This window comes from Macaca thibetana, chromosome 4 (assembly GCF_024542745.1).
Source record: "Macaca thibetana thibetana isolate TM-01 chromosome 4, ASM2454274v1, whole genome shotgun sequence".
Lineage (NCBI taxonomy): Eukaryota > Metazoa > Chordata > Mammalia > Primates > Cercopithecidae > Macaca > Macaca thibetana.
Window position 1 is genome coordinate 76,756,079 of NC_065581.1, and position 17,505 is coordinate 76,773,583.

General features: G+C 38.9%; 1 protein-coding gene across 14 annotated transcripts in view; it reads right to left on the bottom strand.

Moving 5' to 3' along the window:
• Positions 1 to 17,505, bottom strand: part of HMGN3 (high mobility group nucleosomal binding domain 3) — a 1,231,743-nt gene that overhangs the window by 335,757 nt on the left and 878,481 nt on the right. The window lies entirely within an intron of this gene.

Genomic DNA, 17,505 nt, shown 5'->3' on the forward strand with positions numbered 1-17,505 from the left:
GGTTTGGGGTGGAATGGCATCTGAAATACTGCACACAAGTTTTTTGTTTTGTTTTGTTTTTAAGGAACGTTTTGAGGAGCATGTCAGTAGCCTATTGAGAGCTGATGTGTGACATATTTTCTCTTTTAAAAATGGCATTAATTGCTGGAGACAGGGGAGGTGAAAAAAAAAATCCTCTTTCGTGAGGGCTTTAAATGCTCCAAGCCATCTGATTATCAAGGTGGTTTAATACTTACTCTGGCGGTTAATTGCTCACTGGCCTTTACCACCATTCTGTAGAGAATCTAATATTTGAAGGCAAATGCTTCCCAATGAATCTTCTAACCATGAAGATTGGTAATTCCTACTTCTTGCTTAACCTCGTTTTTCCACCTTTGCACTGTTTCAAAGCTTTCATTTTATCCTGTCAATACATTATGCTTCAAGTTACAGACTAACCCACCCAAACAATATTGTGATTAAACGTAAATTTCTGTATGCGAAATATATCTGTACAAGATGGCAGTCATCTGTTAGTGAAAATAAGATGAGTAATCCCTAAATTGCACTGAATTACTTTTCATCAATTCTTTAATCTATCTCTGCTGACACTCTTAAAATAGCTCACTGATGGACTCTGTTAGAATTAACATGTAAATGAATGGGTGGATTACTTATAAGGGAAGATGCTAGGAAGAATCAGGAAACATGCCATATTTACGTGGACAAACAAATGCCTGTCATGGAAGCGTCAAATCAGGATTGCTGAAGGACAGCAGAGAATGAAACCACCATTTATTCAACCCTCCGAATGCTCCAGGCAGTATAATCTCATTCCATCTTCATTCATGACTCCAGACAGGTATTGTTATTCATTGTTTATACTTGAGAAAGCAGATTTAAAGAAGTTAACGTATCTACCACAAGATACTAAAGTAGTAAGTAGCAATGCCAGAGTACAAGCCTAGGTCTGCTTCCAAATTTCGTGGTTTCAGATTTAGTGCCTTCAGTGTGTTTCACCTACAGGTTAAGAAGTTGTTGTTAAGCAAGAAAATATTTAAAACGCTGGGAGAGTCCAAAAAATTGTCTAGTTGTGTGTAACATATTCTCAGGATTCTTACAGTGTAAATAAAGTCACCCCCTCATATTCAAAATAACAGTATCAGTTTGACCTTCAAAAAAGACCAGAAAATTTATAAATTTACAGAAAAACTAGTTATTGAATTACTGTTTTAAAAGGTTACCCCAAAATAGAAAACAATTGTAAAAGTTTTATGATATTATATGGTTTTATATATTATTTTTGATAGGGCTAGAATTTTCTAAGATACCACTTGACATTTTATTTCACTGCCACACAGGATTCTGCTTTTCAGAAATAAAGGAAACAAAGTTAACCAAACCACGTTTATATTTCTGCCGCTTGAAATTATAGTTAACAGAAATCAGACTCTTTCTTGTTTTTAAAGATTTTACTTATGAAATAAATTCTGCAATGGTCATTAAGCACTTTGGTGTTTTATTTTTAATATGTCTGGCCTTCTTTCATTGATAGTCCTATATCTCCAGATTTGCTGTATTGCTAACTGAATGTTCATTTTCTGTAGGACTTCGATTGGCCTCTTTAACGCAATATGGCAATGATATAGCTGATATAATGTAATTAAAATACTCCCACAAATGCTTACTAGTAGGATTATTTTCATTTCCTTTGGGGAAACTAGTGTCGAGTTTGAATTGTTAGAAGTTTCAAAACAGTAAAGGTAGATAAATAGACTCCATAACTGTAGACAGAGAAATTACAATAACCATCATTTGTAAAGGGGGGACATACTATATATAGTATTTTGGAAAGCACGTAAGTATAATTATCCTTAGCTAAAGTTCAGTTGTCTATTTCATACCATTCTACAAAAAAAAGAAAAGCACCGTCACAATTTTATATAATTTACAGAAATGTGATACATAAAATTCAAAAATTTTATATCTAACTTCTTGATGTCATGTTGCTTGGAAATTTTAATTCAAAAACAGGCAAAAATCATCTAAAATGGAAAAAATTAGAACAGTTATTCACTGTGGGGATGGAGGTAGGATCGAGTGGAAGGGACTGAAAGTTATTTTTGGAGTCATGTGAATATGCTGTTTTGACTGACATGGTAGTTAAAGACAGTTTCCGGGCAGGCATGGTAGCTCATGCCTGTAATGCCAGCACTTTGGGAGGCCGAAGCGGGCAGATCACTTGAGGTCAGGAGTTTGAGACCAGTCTGGCCAACATGGTGAGACCCCCATCTCTACTAAAAATACAAAATTAGCCAGACGTGGTGGTGCATACCTGTAGACCCAGCTACACATGAGGCTGAGGCAGGAGAATCACTTGAACCTGGGAGGCGAAGGTTGCAGTGAGCTGAGATCACACCACTGCACTCCAGCCTGAGTGGCAGAATGAGAATCTCAAAAAAAAAAGTTTCCTTTATCAAAATTCATCAAAATATATAAAAATACATGTGCTTTTCACTGTATGTAAATTTTACCTCTATTTTTTAATGGCTTAAAAAAAAATGCATTGGCTTGTATAACAGAAACATCTAGTAGACCTAGCTCCACTTATGTTTGGATCCAAGTGCTCAATATCATTACAATTTTTTCTTCTCTGTCTCTTGGATGTACTTTCTATGTGTTGGTCTCATTTAAGGCAGGCTTTCCCTTCCAGGTATGGCCACGAATGCTCCAGATTTACATTCTATTTACCTAGGAACCCCAATGGAAAAAGAATATCTCTTTCCTGATTGGTCCAGCAGAAATCATGGTATTAACTCTGACTGCCCACACCTGAATATAAACTAGTAATAATTACTGTGGCCAAGTGTTTGCTTGGGGAAAGAATATGATAAAGTCCCCTTATCTTTCATGTTCACTCAGAATAGTGAGGTGATTCTCCAAAGGAAAACTGGAATGCTGTTACTAGAAGAAGAAATACTGGACAAAGCTAATAGATGTCCCCAAAAGTGATAATAATTTTATTCAAATAGGTTCATAGATCAGTCTGGTGGGCCTGTTTTCACATTTTGTTTAAGAAAAACTCTTGTAATTACAAGTTCCCCAGTCTGTAAATACAGATGAGATTAACCAAATTTTGTTACTATTTGACTGCTTCTGCTTTATAGTACCCGACCCCTCCAAAGACTTCCCCACCAATAATTTCTGGGACTTCCTAGAGAGTGTCTCATACTTACAAACATACCTACCTCTACTGGGCATCCCACTAGGCAAGATACCAGGACCACTGCTCTGCCAGGCAACAGTCTATCCCTCTTCTCTCCGAGACCAAGCAACTCCTGCTGGTGGCCATCGTGAAGTTACTGAGTACCACCACTTACACCAGTGCCAAAGTTGAACTGCAGTTATGCCAGTTATATGCCTTTTGTTTTTCAGATCCTAGCCTGGCTTTTCTATATTCTACTTATTTATTTATTTATTTATTTATTTTGAGAAAGAGTTTCGCTCTTGTTGCCCAGGCTGGAGTGCAATGGCGCAATCTCAGCTACTGCAATGCAACCTCCGCCTCCTGGGTTCAAGCGATTCTTTTGCCTCAGCCTCCCTAATAGTTGGGATTACAGGCATGCACCACCACACCCAGCTAATACTGTGTTTTTAGTAGAGACAGGGTTTCACCATGTTGATCAGGCTGGTCTCGAACTCCTGACCTCAGGTGATCCACCGACCTTGGCCTCCCAAAGTGCTGGGATTACAGGCATGAGCCACCACACCTGGCCTCTATATTCTACTTTAAGGTGCAGGAGCTAGGACTCAACAAACTGCATTTCCCAGACACCCTTGCTAGTTGGCTTATCAGTAGGTTCTGCTAAAATGGGGCACTTAGGGAGAGGTTGGAAGGTGGGCATTAGGGAGAAGTTCCTTCTCAATGTCTCTGTTCCTGTCAGGCAACAATTGGCTCTAGTCTAATGTGTCTTTTACTCACTGAATATAAAAGAGGAGACTAAATGAATGTGCTTGTTACTATGTTTGCAACGTACACCATTACTTTATCTCCTCCTTCTCCTCCCACCCCCAAAAAACCCATGTAAACAACAGCAAAAGAAAAAAAATCCTCCACAAAACTTTTGCCATCTTACAGAGAACAACTAACAGTTGATGACCACACAAGAATTAAAATGTGTTGAAATAAGGTCTTATATTTGCCTGGCACTCTACAGAGTACTTTCATGAAGATGACCTTGTGATCTTAAACAGCCCTGAGAAATAGAATATAGATGAGGAAACTGACCCTGAGGATAAATCAGATTTGTCTAATAGAAATAGAATGTGATCCACCCACTTAATTTTGGATTCTCTAGTAGTCACATTAAAATAAGTTTTTAGGCCGGGCGCGGTGGCTTACGCCTATAATCCCAGCACTTTGGGAGGCCGACGTGGGCGGATCATGAGGTCAGGAGATGGAGACCATCCTGGCTAACATGGTGAAACCCCGTCTCTACTAAAAAAGACAAAAAATTAGCCGGGCGTGGTGGCGGGCGCCTGTAGTCCCAGCTACTTGGGAGGCTGAGGCAGGAGAATGGCATGAACCCAGGAGGCAGAGCTTGCAGAGAGCAGAGATTGTGCCACTGCGCTGTAGCCTGGGCAACAGAGCAAGACTCCGTCTCAAAAATAAATAAAATAAGTTTTTAAAAAGTAAGGTTAGTTTTATTTAATATTTAATATCCAAATTATTTCAACTTGCAATCAATATTTTAAAGTCATCGATGAGATATTTCACCTTTTTTTATACTAAGATTTTGACACCTAGTATATATTTTGCAGTTACAACACATTTCATTTCAGGCCAGCCACATTTCAAGTACTCAGTAGTCACATGTAGGTTGTAGCTAACCTATTGGACAACACAGGATTAGATTATTTACCCAGAGGTATATAATAGAAAGTAATGGTCCCAGGTAGCAAGCTTCCAAAAAGGAAAATATTGCTGGTCTGGAAACCCAGAGTCCTGAATTCCATACATGGCTCTGCCTCTTACTAGTTGTGAAACACAGGATAAGGCATTCTTTCTTAAAGCTTGGTGTCTGGATTTGTTAAATGGCATCAGTCAGTTGTCTTTAATCCCCCACCCACTTTCTGCAGCAGAACCCTTTCTCAAGTAAAATCTTATATGGAAACCCCATATTAAAAACATAAGAAGCATATTTAAAACATAGTAATTGTCTCTCTGTTGAAGGAGGCATAGCAGCAGGGAGGTGAGGGGCACAAGTGGATTACAATCTGTGTAGTCTGCACACATACATACTCATAGGCATCATCTGAGGAGCCTCCGACAAACACTTCAAGTACTCTACAGACATCAGTATATTGGTGTTTGATTCACATTTTTAGTTTCATAGAATCATCAGTTGTTTATAAATATGAGGGCCTTTATGATCAATTATTCAAGTTATCTTCTGATGTCATTTTTTCCTTACTAAGAGACCCTTCTTTTCAAACAGTACCTTTTAAAGAAATATAAAACAAAACTGCTAGTTAAAATCAGAATTGCCCTGCAAAGTTGAAGTGTCTACTAGGAATTAGAACCCTAACAACTCAGCATCTCTCAAATACCCTCTTCCATAAGTGGTCCCCAAGAATCCTCTTTCAAATCACCCTGCAAGGGTGTCCAGGGGATAGAATACAGTCATGGGTTCTCAGTTCCTGTTTCTGTTTTGGCCAGTAAAGCCCCTTCCTCATCCCTCTTCTGCCTAACACTAGAGACAGAAACTAAAAACCATGGCTTTTCCGGCTGCTAAAAGCCTAAAATAAAACAGAGCAACAACAACGACAAAATCAAGCGGGTTGGACTGGCTTACAACTAGAGCAAGCCAATGGAGTTTTAACAACCAAAGATTAAGCCCAGCTCCAACCCCTTCATCAGATAAGGAAACCGAGGCCCAGTGAGGTGCTTAAAATTCCACCCCAAGCTGGTGTCAGAGCTGGAATAATCACTGCTGTGCTGGAGCCAGCTGGTTCCAGCTTGCAAAAGCCAATTGTTACATTTTCAGAAATTTTGCAAGCCAATTGATGTCACCCTGGTAGCTCAAAATCAACCATGGTGAGAATATTTACACCATGGAAACCAACAAATGCTACAAATCATAGCCTCCCCAGAGCCGCTTGTTAAACCTTTACCAGCACACCTCCGAATCCAGCATTCCTCTCTTGGTCTTTATGTACTACCCAGCAACCTGAGAATAGATGTGCTGCATTTTGATAAGAAAAAAAATTTAAGTTAGTAAAAATCAAAAATAAACCAAAATAGAAATTGTGTCTCTTCATGAGTAACAACACCTAAAATAGCAATTTTTCTCAATATTTACCGTTTCCTGTTGCGCAGCACATACTGTTCCTTTGATTCTTTAAGCTGTTATTTGGAGTATTCACCTACTTTAGGGATTATTTTTAACATTAGATGAGCCAGGCAAATAAATGTCTAAAACTTTATTTTTAAATGTTTAAAATTTTAAATGTTTTAAATTATTTAAAATTAAAGCCCAAGCACAAAATAAGGAGAAAATAGAAGAAGCTACAGAAACTACTGCTTGAGTAGCAACTGATCTGATACAGTGTCTTGGTCTCCCTCTAGTTCTATTTCTGGCTAGGAAGGGTACTGAAAGGTCAATGTAAACAAATGCTGAAGTCGTCAAGCTTCTCAGCTGGCCTCATGTCTCCCTGTATTTAATCTTCCCAACCCAACTTCTGACTCATCATCTTAACAATGACCTGTTTCCCTTTGCGAGTTCCTCCCCTTCCCTGGCCGCTTTTCTTTTTGTCCTTTGTGGCGCTGCTGCAGCTCCCCTGCAGGCCTGTTTGGGCGTGCTTGCGATGTCAGATGCCCGTACTTCAGCTGTCCTTTTGTATCCATGGTGACGGATGAAAAATAAGCTGCTTTTCAGTGATTTGAACTTTAATCCAGTCAAATGATGCATGCTTTATTACTCAGGTGACTTTTCCCAATACTTTCAGATCACTGAAATCTTGAATTATTAAAGAGGAATTAACATATTTATGTTTTTACCCTTTCTTTTCTTTTTCTTCTTTTTTTTTTTTTTTTTTTTTTTTTTTTTTTTTTTTTTTGAGACGGAGTCTGGCTCTGTCGCCCAGGCTGGAGTGCAGTGGCCGGATCTCAGCTCACTGCAAGCTCCGCCTCCCGGGTTTACGCCATTCTCCTGCCTCAGCCTCCCGAGTAGCTGGGACTACAGGCACCCGCCACCTCGCCCGGCTAGTTTTTTGTATTTTTTAGTAGAGACGGGGTTTCACGGTGTTCGCCAGGATGGTCTCGATCTCCTGACCTCGTGATCCGCCCGTCTCGGCCTCCCAAAGTGCTGGGATTACAGGCTTGAGCCACCGCGCCCGGCCCATTCTTTTTCTTCTTTAACCATTATTATGCCTTGGTAAATTCAAATAATCTTTGATCTTATCACCTGAAAATTTTGTCTTCATAATTAATAGGAAGATAATTTCAGAAATAAGATTCCAACAGAAAAGAAACTAAAAGATGTTGTTTAGTTCCCTCTCACTACATGTACATAAGTAACTATTAGGCTAAGTAAAGCATGGAGGACCTGCACAATACTAGGGAAAACAATGGAAACTGTAAAACATTGACAAAGTTGTGTCATCCAAAACGCTGGCCACTTAACACTAATGGTACTTGAAATTATTAAATAACATTGACTTCAAATCTTTCCGCATTTAGGAAAGAGAAAACCTAAGCCTGATGGTAGTCTTAGCACCTTGCTATCATGCTGTCATTGTTTTTTTTAATAAACAGCAACAACAACAAAGGGCAGACTTTTGCATACAACCTTGGTAAGCAATAGCTTCTAGTTAAAATGTTTCCATTTTCTCAACTTTCATATAAATTTCTATTTATAAATAACACTAACTTTCCAGGGATGTAAAATTTCCTTCCATTAAAACAAAAAAAATAAAAAAGTAATCAATAGTACAAGTGAAACAAGTAGAGTTGAGATCATGATATCTGGACCACGCAACAGGGAAGGAAGAACAGGGTAGCAGTTTCACATGCCTTGGTCTAATCCATAACACAAAAATAAATTATTGGGAATAGAACCCACGTAGACCCTAACATTATGACACTATGATGTTGCCAAAGATATTTAGGAAAACCATAATATTTGGATGAATTAAAAACTTTTGTTTCCAGATAATACAAATAAGGGGGTAAAAATGATTAAGCTTGAAAGTGTCTTCAGTCTTCTTTCTCCCACTTCCTGCTTAGTGGGGTTTTTCCTGCTGCCTCAGAATTGTGGCTACTACCCAAAGCTGAGAACATTCTCTAAGGAGCCATAAATAATTAGGAGTCAAAACCTCCCACCAGGGCTTATTAAAAAGTGTATAACCAACCTTACTGCCAGCAACCATCACCGTAGGAAACTCCTCTCTTCACTTTTACTTCACCGTAAGAGAGGTCTGTGTATGGGAAAGAAGGGAAGAAACCATATTTGGCTTTTTGGAGAGGGTTTTCGTTCTCCCAAGGAGAGAGTGGATGGGGCTGAGAGTAGGAAGTCCAAGAAAATATTCATAGCAATTCATAGGGTGCTTTGAAGAAGAGGAGATTGGCATCTCCCTTCCTGAGGCCTGCTAACTAGCAACTCTTTTTTTTTTCTCGAGATAGAGTCCTGCTCTGTCGCCAGGCTGGAGTACGATGATCTCAGCTCACTGCAGCCTCCACCTGGGTTCACTGCCTCAGCCTCCTGAGTAGCTGGGATTACAGGCACGTGCCACCACGCCCGGCTAATTTTTTGTATTTTTAGTAGAGGCAGGGTTTCACTATCTTGGCCAGGCTGGTCTCAACCTTCTGACCTCATGATCCACTCGCCTCAGCCTCCCAAAGTGCTGGGACCACAGGTGTGAGCCACTGCGCCCAGCCTAAGTTGAAACCGTTTTGTAATTTTGTGCTACCATTGGACTAAAGCATTTGAGACAGTTCTTGGGAGAGTTTCCCATTGTTCATGAGGCATCCATAGAGACTATTCCCTGTTTCTAGTCTAGAAATTTCTGAAGATGGGAGTAGGAAAACCACTGCCATTAAGGCTTAAAGACATAGTATGCCTGAGAAGATGGTAAGACCAGACTGCCCACAGTCTGGTTCTCTGTGACCTTAAAGGACATGGCAAAGACCACTGAGGTTTTATGGTTCCATGAGTTAGAGGAGAAGCAGAGGAGCATGATCCACCCCAGGAGGCTGCTGGGTGGTAAAGAGCACAATCCAGAGATGAAGCTGGGAGGTACACTACTGGTGTAGACCTGAGGGAAGTCTTTCTTTTCCTCACAGCGACAGAGGGGTGCTGGGTAAAGCTGAGCATTGCCCAAAGGCACCCACCACACTTGACCTGTCTGGAGAACATCTCAAGCCTTGATGCACTGGCATCTGACCTGAATATGCTAAACCAGAGTGAGGCCCTTGTTGCCTCCCTAACCCTGAACCAAGGGCCATTTGCATAAGAAGCTGGATCCATTCCCTCTCCCTCCACCAGAGACTGCTCCCCAACAGCAGTCCGTTGTGGTGGAAAGAAAAGAGGTTGAATTAGAAATTAGACTGAAGTTTTAAAACTGGACTATACTTCAAAAACTGAAAGTAATCAGAATATTATAGAATGTGTCCGAAATGTTTCAATGATGAGACTCTGGAGTTCCCTTATGCATAGTTGAAAGCAGTGATTGGGGGAAAAAATGTAATTTTTGTTAATACCCTAAGAAGCTGAGACTGCTGAATTAACATATAGAGTCCAACTATATACATAATAATAATAATAATTTTTTGAGACAAAGTCTTGCCCTGTTGCCCAGGCTGGAATGTAGGGGCACAATCACAGCTCACTGCAGCCTTAACTTCCTAGGCTCAAGCAATCCTCCCACCCTAGTGTCTCAAGTAGCTGGGACCAGGTGTGCACCACCACACTCAGCTAATTTTTTCTTTTAATTTTTTGTAGAGATGAGGTCTCACTATGTTGCCTAGGCTGACCTCAAACTCTTGAGCTCAAGCTATCCTCCTGCCTCAGCCTCCCAAAGTGCTGGGATTATAGGTCTGAGCCACTGCTCCCAGCTATACATAATTTTGTATCATGAATTTTCATTTACGAATTAACAATTTTATCATCTTAAAAAAAACTTCATAAGTATCATTTATAATAGTTTTATAGTTCCATTATATATATATGCCAAATGTTTTAATCTTTATTATATTATAGGACACTGGTGTTATTTTTAAATTTTAAGATTTAAAGTATTTGTTCCCTTAAATGTGATTATTATTTTCATTATTAAACATCGACTGATCATTGGACAAAGAGATTCTGACTACTTAGTTTTTCATTAGGAGACAGTTTGAGGTATTGCTCAGCCAGTGGGAGTTTTGATTATGTGTGTTTACTAAGCTGGCAGCACTGCATGTTTTATCCTTCTAGTGTTTGCCAATTTGTTCAGAGCTGAGGGCTGTAGTACTACAGGAAATAACATGTCCTTGCCTTCTAGAATGTAGGTACCACAAGGACAGGAATTCTTTTTCGTTCTCTACCATATGTCTAGCACCTAGAACACGGTCCAATGCTGGATAGCCACTAAATAAATATCTTTTAAATATAAGTAAGTGAAGGTAGTAAAAACTAGGGGTGGGACATAATTACTCCTCATCGTCAGCTTTTGCACAGTGGTTTATGGAAACCACATAAGTAGATGGTTAGAGCAAGTCTGGATCTAATAGGGGAAACAATGAAAAAAGGCAGGGCCTATAGAAAACAAAGATGAAGGGGATGAGGGGGTTTCAGGTCCCTGGCATCAGAGCCAATATCAATATGATCTTATGACTTTGTTCTTATTAAGATATAAATTAATTCAATGAATAAGATATCAAGCTTACAACAAAATGAAACCAAGCAATGGCCACGTAGAGGAAATTATTTGTAGTGTCACCAAATGGTAAACAACACATTTCTTTTTTTTTTTTTTTTTTTTTTTTGAAATGGAGTCTCACTCTGTAGCCCAGGCTGGAGTGCAGTGGCCAGATCTCAGCTCACTGCAAGCTCCGCCTCCCGGATTCACGCCATTCTCCTGCCTCAGCCTCCCGAGTAGCTGGGACTACAGGCGCCCGCCACCTCGCCTGGCTAGTTTTTTGTATTTTTTAGTAGAGACGGGGTTTCACGGGGTTAGCTAGGATGATCTCGATCTCCTGACCTCGTGATCCGTCCGTCTCGGCCTCCCAAAGTGCTAGGATTACAGGCTTGAGCCACCGCGCCTAGCCAACTGAACACATTTCTAATCCTCTATTTCCCAAAGTCTCCATGAAATGACAGAAACACCATGAAATAAATAAAAAGCATTTGTAAAGTTTAAAAACACAACATTAAGGATGAGGGGCATGGAATGAAGACAGCAGTTCACAAAAAGTTCAAGGAAATTCTGGAAAGTACAAACTAAATAAAATCAGACTAAGGGAGCAAACCAAGAAATAAAAACTTACAGCCCAAAATTTCATAGGTAAGAGGAACATTTTTCAAAAGAGGCCCAGAGAAATTCAAGTTCAGAGGCAACATTTGCAAAAGCCAGTTCAAGATGAGGCTGTCACCAATGTAAACATGTAATGATGTTTTGGTCAATGGACCACATAGTCAACATTGGTCCCATAAGATTATAATGGAGGTGTAACATTTTTTATCTTTCATATCATATTTTTACTCTATGTGTTCTATGTTTAGATATGTTTAGATACACAAATGCTTACCACTGTGTTACAATTGCCTACAGTATTCAGTATAGTAACATGCTTAACAAGTTGGTAGCCTAAGTATTCAGTATAGTAACATGCTTAACAAGTTGGTAGCCTAGGAGCAATAGGCTATACCATATAGCTGAGGTGTGTAGTAGGGTTAAATAGATGCTCCCAGCAAGCCTAACAACTGTTTTTAAAAATAACAAAAATCAGGGAGGAGGAAGGTGGGGAATACCTATAAGTATCCTAATCTCATCTTTTATAACAGTGAGTTAATAGATACTGTCTAAAATTAGTAAGTTAAAAAATAAAATTGAAATACATTATTTTAGATTAAAGAGTAATCACCACAAACAAACAAATAAGAATTCTTTAAAAACATTCAGTGGGCTACTGACAAAAATGATTATCTGTGGGGGTAAGGAGAGTTTTACACAGACATATTTGTATCATTTAATTTTTTCTGTGTTTTAATGTTTCCTTGATTAAAAACAAATTTTTAAATGCATAGTAAGAGAAAAACATGAGGACATACGCTAAAATCTTAATAGTGATTTTTTTGATTAGTAAGAATTATGGACCAAAAAAAATTTTTCTTGTTTTTCTACAGTTCTACATTTTCCAAGTTCTCTATCTCAATTACTTCCATGGTAAGAAAAAAGTTATTAACAAAATGTCATGACCATAGGTTTGCTGTTAAGTTTCATGCATATAAATAAATAATTTGAAGCAATATTTAGATGAAAGGAGGAGAATTAAAGAAGTCGAGAGGAAAGGCTGGACTTTTGCAGCTGCTGGTAACAGCAAAAGGTAGAAACAGGAACTGAAGGAAAGAAACTAGAGCCCGTATCAGAAAGAATAAATTCTGACTATCTACTGGAATGGAAAGTTTGGCCAGCCATAGAGTTTAGTAAACCACTCCTGGATTTTTTCCTAATGTAATCCTCTGCTTAGGTAGATATATGTGTATAATGAGAGCTTCAGATCCTTTTTTCCTCTCTTATTTATCACACCCAGATAAAAATCCGACCACCACAGAGATTAAAATGAAAAGAAGAAAAAATCACTGCTTCCTGATTTTGACCTCACCAATCATGTCTGCCACCAACTAGACATGATCTTATAGAGTTAGCTTCATGATCACCTGACTACTATTCCTATTTGGTCAAGGAGTCAAGGTATTGAGTACTTACTTCTACAGGATGATCACCAAGTATGGTGTGGTAGTGCAGAGTATGATCAGAAAGTAATAGCCGTCATAGGAGATGCCTTTGCACAGCAGCCTTGGTGCTCGCTGAACTATTAGTGTCCCCAGCAAACCTGTCTCACTTGTACTTCAGTGTCATAATCATGGTATCTGTCTCTGTGCCTTTATTTTCATATTTTCCTACCAATGCCCCAGGAAAACTATATTTTCTCACAAAACCAGCCAAGATTTTCTACAAAAGTCAATGGTCAAGGGTGCAATGTTAGTTGAACATCAAAGAGCAGTGTGCCAGTCTACTATGGGGAAAGCTAAATAAAAGAAAAGAAAAGAAAGAAATATCCACCATTTCAAGGATCCCAGGTGAAGGCCACTTTCTTGCAATGTTTCCAAGATTTGAAAGAGTTACTTTTGAAGGATATTTTTGTTACATTTCGAAGGAATATTTCTAATACCCCTGATGGACTTTTTCCATTACAAGCTGCAAGGACGTTTTAATCAATGTAAAAGTTCTATGGAATTATAAAACCTCACTCCCAAATTATTTAATATATAAAGAGCAGTAGACAGTATTGAAATATTCAGGGAGCCATGACTGACTTTGCAGTGGGCTGTCTAAAAGTCAGCTGGGATCTTTTTGGTCAAGACTTCACTTACTAAAGTGAGATCCACAAACAAGCAGTGTCATCAATGATGCGAATCACTCATAATATCAGAAAATTTTTTTTAAATAGCATAATTTTTATAATTTCAGAAAAGGAGAGGAGGAGACTATTTCTTATAAAGAGTTACAGCCTGCAAGGTGGCCCTCCTGCAGGCTAGGAGGTATGCCTCCAGCCAAGACCAGAGACAGGCACGTTGAAGGAGGAGGGGTTGGGATAGGAGCTTTATGCTGAAGAGTTTGGCTAAACATACATGCTCAACTGGTTACAGGAGGAGCTGTGAATATTCATGAAGGTGGTCCTAAAGAATTGAACAAACATACATGTAACATACCACCCATGTTCACTTTGTGGTGGAGACTTAACACTTAAATATATTACAATTAGGCCCTATATGTAAAAATGCCTTTTCAGGCCGAGCATGGTGGCTCACGCCTGTAATCTCAGCACTTTGGGAGGCCAAGGTGAGTGGATCACCTGAGGTCAGGAGTCTGAGACCAGTCTGGCAAACATGGAGAAACCCTGTCTCTACTAAAAATACAAAAAATTAGCTGGGTGTGGTGGTGGGCACCTGTATTCTTGGATGCCTGGGAAGCTGGGGCACAAAATCGCTTGAACCCAGGAGGTGGAAGCTGCAGTAAGCTGAGATCGCACCACTGTACTCCAGCCTCGGTGACAGAGTGATGCTCTGTCTCAAAAGAAAAAAATAAAAGTCTTTTCGGGACAAAGGCATGTGAGCGTGCAGTCTCTGTAAACTGGCGAGAGCCAGTCCATGGTCGGTGGTCCTCTTATGAGGAGAAAGTTACTGAAATCAGTCTCTTGTCCAATCAAAGCTGTAGTTATGGCTGATGGAACAGGGGTTCCGTTCATGTCTGTGAACTGGATGAGCTGTAATTGTTTTAACATTGCTTATCTTTAGGTCAGTGCTTGTTTAGTTGCCAGATAAAAAGAAAAACCTTGTGGCAGTTAGAACACAGTTTAAGTTTAGGGGAGTGTGACTTAACCCTTGACTGGCATGGCCTTTGGTCCTGCTTATAATCTGGGATCTTATTGCCAACAAGATTCTGTTCTGTAAGTCTTATGATCTCTACTTTAACATTGATCTTGGTCAGTTTTTGTGTCTAAACCACAAAAGAGAGAGGTTATAATGAGGTGTGTCTGACCTCCCATCCTGTCATGGCCAGGAACTCAGTTTTAAGGTTCTTCTGGGATCCTCTTGGACACAAGGGCGTCCATTCAGTCGGTGAGGGGGCTTAGGACTTTATTTTTAGTTTACAGATCCTAATCCAGATCTACAGAATAAGAATCTTCATTCCAGGTGATTTGTATGCACAGTAAAGTTTAAAAAGCATTGGTTTAGGAGAATCCAAGGTTCCTTTGGGAAAGTTCTCAGATGTCAAAATAGAGGCTCTGCATATTATGAATTCCACAATTAATTTCTCAGCATACTATACTGGTTATTTGGTCTTCGTGTTAAGTAAATGGTTCTCATCATGCTAAACAGTACTTCAGATTGCGGTTACTCTAAGCATAAGACCCTATGTCCTAGGGTTTGGAACCAACTCCTTCATTGCTTTGGTGAATTAGACCCTTTTAATTGTGATTGCAGTAGATTAGAAAGGAGTCCATCTCCCAAAGAGTATTCAAGTTTTAGTATGGAAGCTGCTTTTCAGTCATCACTGGAATTTTCCTGTGAGAATCACTTACATGATTTACACAATCAAATGCAGAAAGAAAAGACAGAGTAAGTTAAGGAACAAAGTTAACATCTCATCTGCATGGCCTCTGAGCTTATACCTGCCAGTCCCAATGTTACTCTGATCAAAAATGCAGAATGTTAAGGAAAATGGTGTTTGTATGTTTTGTTAGTAAGAATTAATATGGAAATAATTTGCGAGACTGGATTCCAGTGAACCTCTTCAAAATCACAAAAGCTCAGCTTTAGGCAAGATATACACATGTCCAGATAACTGGGTTTAGAAGAAAGAGTTCATCATCTTAGTAAAAATAATCCATACTTGTGGCTCCGGTGAAGAAACACAAAACTTGGTAGTGTACGTTTTGGTTTCAGTTTCTTTGTTTTTCACCATTTGCATGAGCAAGTAAACGATGCAGAAAAACAAGAAGGGTGATTCTTGCAGCCCTAATGAACAGGCACCATCAGAACACCAAAGAGAGTCAGAAGACTTAATTTTGTGAGACAGAGCCATTTTCCTCCTTTCTATGAAGTATCTCTGATAATGTACAGTTTTATGAGAAAATTCTATGGTCTGGGCCGGGTGTGGTGGCTCATGCCTGTAATCCTAGCACTTGGGGAGGCCAAGGTAGGTGGATCACTTGAAGTCAGGAGTTCAAAACCAGCCTGGCCAACATGATGAAACCCCATCTCTACAAAAAACGCCAAAAATTAGCATGGTGGCACGTCCCTGTAATCCCAGCTATTCTGGAGACTGAGAGGCAGGAGAATCGCTTGAACCCGGGAGGCAGAGGTTGCAGCGAGCCAAGATTGTGCCACTTATCTCCAGTCTGGGTGACAAAGCAAGATTCTGTCTCAAAAAAAAAAAAAAGAAAATAAAAGAAAATTATATGGTCTGACCCCATTTTTTAAGGACTCTTCATCCTGAATAAATACTACAGTATTATTCATAAGCTATCATATATATCACCATCTATTTCTTAAGGATCACTTTTTAAAATTATGTAGACAATCGAGCCATGTTATTGAGAAATTTCAGCTCACAAGTATGATTCTCAATGGCCTTTGAAGAACAGTGGCTTGTCCTTCCCTCTTATTTTTCCTGTTGTGACCACAGTAGGTGTATTAATACCATATCATTATGATGGTTATCTAATGCATTTAAAAAATTAAGTAGGAATTTCTAGGAGTTATTTTTATATAAGAATTCCAGGGGGTAGAGGTGATATAATTTCCAAATCACAAAGTTTTTGCTAAGGGACATAATGTATGCAAAAATATTAATAAGACTTTCTAAGCTTCTCTTGACAAATTCTACTAACAGTCATTTGAGGGTTCTTGTTTCTGGAGTATTCTTTGAAATTCAATAGAGGATTTATTGAGGAGTCTGCAATAGGGAATAAAGAATGCTGATCTGAAATTTGTAATTCTAATGTACTTTTCTCTAAATCCTAAATCCAGTCAATTGGAATATAAGTTAAAAATATAAAATTCAATAGCTTTCATATTGCAGTTTGATGTTGTTAAGAGCACAGACTTTGAAGTCAGGGGTCAGAGACCTGGGTCTGTCACTCAGAAGTTAAAAATTGGTACAAGTTACTTAAACTCCCGAGGTTTTAGTTCCCCTGTTTGTAAAATGGAAAATATAATGACTACTTCCTCAGTTTGTTTTGAAAATTAAACTAGACAGTTTCTTAATAAACCCCAAGGCCAATGGATGTGGATATTATTATATTATCATTATATACTTGGCAATATTATTGTATGCATAAATATTGTTATTACAGATACTGTTATTTATGTCTGGCAATATCTAGCTAGATAATGTAAAATAAAAGATATTTACTTACAACAGCCATATTTTGTGACCTACATAAAGAAAAAATCTAAAATTATACCATATTCCTAGAAAGGAAAACTGAATAATTTAAAGGTGCTAAATCATCCCAAACTGATTTATAGGCTAATTGGCATTTAAAAAACCATCTTATTAAACTTTTTAAAATGATCTTAAGACCACAGACAGTGGTTCACGCCTGTAATCCCAGAACTTTGGGAGGCTGAGGCAGGCGGACCACCTGAGATCAGGAGTTCAAGACAAGCCTAGCCAACATGGCAAAACCCCGTCTCTACTAAAAATTCAAAAATTATCTGGGCGTGTTGTTGGGCACCTGTAATTCCAGCTACT